This window comes from Octodon degus, unplaced genomic scaffold (assembly GCF_000260255.1).
Source record: "Octodon degus isolate 3935 unplaced genomic scaffold, OctDeg1.0 scaffold00033, whole genome shotgun sequence".
NCBI lineage: Eukaryota > Metazoa > Chordata > Mammalia > Rodentia > Octodontidae > Octodon > Octodon degus.
The window spans coordinates 17,882,135-17,886,197 of NW_004524609.1; the positions used below are offsets into that span (position 1 = coordinate 17,882,135).

A 4,063-nucleotide genomic window follows, 5' to 3' on the forward strand; every position below is an offset into this window, starting at 1 on the left:
TTGAACTCAGGCCCTTGCACTTGCCAGGGAAGCGCTTATTCCACTGAGCCATTTCCTCCCCTCCCCCCCGGAATTTTTAAAAATTTTGAAGATTACTATCCTAATCTGCCTGCCTCTTATTCTCCACACCAGTATTTTCTGCATCTCAGATTAGAGGATTTTCATCAATTGTTCATATCCCTGAGACAATCTCCCATTCTTTAATTCACTTTTTTTTTTTTTCCGGAACCGGGGATTGAACTCAGGTCCACACTTGCCAGTAAGTACTTGTTCCACTGAGCCATCTCCCTAGCCCCTTTAATTCACTTTTACACTACAGTGCCCACAACTGGTCTAACTTCCTTTGGGATTTGAACAGTTCAGAGTGATAGGTTTCAGAGGCAACAGCGATGGGGGCAGTGGTGGCGGCGCAGCAGAGAAGCAGAAATGGGGGAAGGAAAGCCTTTATTGACTCTAAACACATGGAGAGGACTGAGGGCAGGGAGATGGGCGGATCCTCTGACCTGAGACAGGGAGCCTGAGACTTTATGGACATCTGCCAGGGGCAGAGTTTGAGGGGCGGGCTTAGTGACGTATAAGGAGCTGATTGGAGGCTCCCTTGTGTGGGCGGGAAAGGTCACAGGAAGTTGTACCCAGGGCTGGAGTGGGGAAGGAGGAGGAAGTGGTCATTGGGAAGGTAAGCTGTTGCTTTAAAGGCTTCAGCCACATCAGAAGACCACTATAATTCAGCAATTCTTACTAGGGCCATAACCTATCACAGAGCACCTCTTGAACTGGCTACTCTTTTAATGTAGTGTGTGTGTATGTTTAAACAAACTATTTTACTCATTTAGCTTTGGGCATGGAGTCCCCTAAAACTAGAATTTTTTTAACATTAGCTTGTGTTCAGTTGGGATTTCTCCATTCATCCTTAATAAGTTGACTTTTCTTTTCTTTCTTTCTTTTTTTTTTTTTTGGTCTTCTTGAGACAGGGTTTTATTATACAGTTCAGGCTGGCCTCGAGTGCACTTTGTAGTTCAGACTGGTCTCAAACTTGCAACGATTCTCCTGCCTCAGCCTCCTGAGTGCTAAGATTATAGATATGTGCCACCACACTCTGCTTATAAATTGACTTTTTAATTTAAGAGTTACATTGGGGGTGGGGTAGTGTCTTAGTTACTCTTCTCTTGTTGCTGGGACAAATACCTGACACTCAAAATGAAGGAAGGAAAGGTTTATTTAGCTCACAGCCAAACTCAGCTGGCTCCAAGGCAGAGCGGCACGTGGCAGAGGGCAACCTTTCATGGTGGTGGCTAAGAGCAAGAGCACAAAGGAGGGGTAGCAGCAGCTCAAGCAGCTAGCTTCTCTTCCCACCTTACATTGTAATGCAAATTACCTGCCCCAGGGCAGGTGCAGCAAAAACACACACAGTAATCAATCACAAACTCTAGAAGCCCCCCCAAGACTGCATGAAGCTTTGGGGGGACACCTAGATACAAACCATAACAGGTAGGGATATAGCTCAACAGTAAAAGAGCCTGTCTGGAAATCAAAAGATCCTAAGTTCGATCCCTGGTACTGGAAAAAAAAAAAAAAAAAAAGCTCCATTAGTATTTACTCTTTCTATATGTGTTTTGTTGATTTGGCTAATTTTAAACAAAGCATTAAAAAAAAAATTAAGGGCCAAGGAGATGGCTCAGTAGAATAAGTGCTTCCCTGGGAAGCGCAAGAGTCTGAGTTCAATCCCCAGTTCCGCCAAAAAAAAAAAAAAAAAAAAAGTATTAACTCATATCTGAATTATGGATTGGTGGTAGATGAGCTAAGAGAGTGATACCTAGTCTAAATTTACCTCTTTCGAAACTTAACTGGGATACTAATTCACACTTTATTCTGTCCCAATAGCTACTAATAAGCCATGTTGTGTTCTGCAGTCTCTAGTACATGGCCATCTCTTGCCTCAACGTTTCTTGGTCAATCCTGATCTCAAATGCTCTTTCTACTACCACAGCAGGGCCACATGCAAACTAGGAGTCTAATTTTGGGTTCAGAAAGCAGACTGTCTTTCCTCTAGGTGTTTACAGGGTAGTAGGTACCAGGGATTGAACTCAAGACCCTGCGCTTGCCAGGCAAGCGCTTGTTCTACTGAACTATCTCCCTGGGCCCAGGTAGTAGAAAGAGACAACTGCTTTTGTCCGGTTTGTGGGTTACTAAAGGGTATCAGACAGAAAGGAGTTGAAAGATCATGGACAGACAGTCAGGGTCAAGAGCAAATATCAAATGAATTTGGTTCCATATTCCAAAAAGTGAAGGTCTGCTCATTACAATATTGGTCCAGCCAGGTACTTGATTTAGTGCTCTACCTAGTGGGTCCTGCCTATTTAGATGTTGTTTTGAGCTCCTTCCTGGAGCATATGATAATATCTCTACTGAGAAATACAAAAGATGTAGGTTCTCCACAGTCCAGGATTATACTACTGTACATAAAATAAATAGAAAAAAAATTTTTTTAAAGCAGAAAGAGAAAGGTCTGTGTGTATTCTCTGTCTCCAGATCCTTTTAGGGGATGTGGGTTTGGGGAAGGAGAAATACACTGAACAACAGACGTTTGAAGATGACTTTAAAGAGTGATCCGTGAATTTGACTACCGGAGGGCTTAACATATGGCAGAAAGAAGAAAGGAGTGTAGGGAGCTCATGGGACCCTGAAGGTAAACGGGAGTCGCAAATGTGTTGCGTCTCTTTCATCCACAGGCCTTTCAAAGCTTGACACTTGCGGTAACAAAATTACATTGCCAGAGTACCAGTATGTTATTGCTGCTTCAAGATTCGGACACGGACACAGACCAGAATGGCTTCTTACTGTACCAACAATTTTAAGCAGAACCGTCCACCTCCACCGAACCACGGGCAAAGCTGGTATCCTTCCACGACCTTTCATGAAAATGGAGAAAATCTTTGGTTTCAAAATCTTACCATGGCTTGAATGTAAGTTAAAGGAACTCTTCCGATTGCACAATGCACCTGACCTTACCTACTGTGAATGAATAATGCATACGAAAGCGGAGCGGCAGAATGGAGGACCTCAGCGGGTTACCGAGTACCGGGAAGGAACCGTGCGGTGCAAACGCGGTAGCAGCCCCTGGGTTCGGTCTGGAAAGCCCGGGCGTTCGGTTGACTGGGGGGTGGGGTGTTTGCACTTCGAGGAAGGGCTGTTTCCCGGGAGAGCTGTTTCACAGCGAGGGTTGTTTGGCTAGCTGCAGGGCGCTCCCCAGGGAGCTGCCAGTGCAGAAGCTGCAGAGCCAGAGGCTTCCGGGCCCGAGCAGGCGCAAGTACGTGGGTGCGATACAGGGAGATGTAGGGCGTGTGCACGGCACGGGCGGGACGCGCGCTGGTGCCCCGGGAGCCGTTGCTGAGAGGGACGCGCCGCTGGACAAAATTACAGCATAAAGCCCCGGAGCCCTGGCCAGGAGAACACAACAGATGCACAGACTTGATGCGGAGCCCTTTTGGCCAGTGCGTTAAAGCACAGCTACAGTACCCAAGAGCGGGAGGGCAGGGAGCAAGGAGAAAGGACCCCGCGCAGCTCTCCCCAGGCACCCGCCCCGGAGGAGCGCCCGCGCCCAACGCCGAGAACCCGCGCACTTCAGAGGGATTTAAGAGGACAGCGCCTGCACGCAGTGTGGGTAACCTCAGCTCCGGCGGGTATTAAGGAGCACAGAGGAGGCGTGGCCTGGCCTGGCCGAGCCAATGGGCTCTAGAGGGGCGCGCGGGGGCGGGACTCCAGCGAGGAGCGCAGACTGGCCAGCCCGCCCTTCGGTATGCAGATACGGTGGGAGTCACGTGCCACGGGCCGCGGCGACTTCCTGTTGGAGCCCGACGCGGGGCGGGGATCTGGGCGCTAGCGCCCCGTCTGGCTGGAGCGGGGGGAGGGGGGTTCTTGTCAGTTACAGCAACAAGATGGCCGCGGTGGCAGCTCCGCACCTCAGCGCGACGGCCCTGGGAGTCGCAGTCGCTGCCGCCGGCCGCGTCACCGTGCAGCCCTGAGCGCCGCCGGGCCGCCCTCGGCGCGCCGTGACAGGCCGTCC

At 49.5% G+C, this 4,063-nt stretch overlaps 1 protein-coding gene across 1 annotated transcript in view; it reads left to right on the forward strand.

Annotated features, from left to right (window-relative positions):
* The first annotated feature begins 3,905 nt into the window (after positions 1-3,905).
* The window catches only part of LOC101587935 (S-phase kinase-associated protein 1), a 17,631-nt gene continuing 17,473 nt past the window's right edge, over positions 3,906-4,063 (forward strand). Inside the window, exon 1 of the mRNA XM_012514521.2 lies at positions 3,906-3,917. The gene's annotated coding sequence lies outside the window, so the exon portion shown is untranslated. The remainder of the gene's footprint in view (positions 3,918-4,063) is intronic.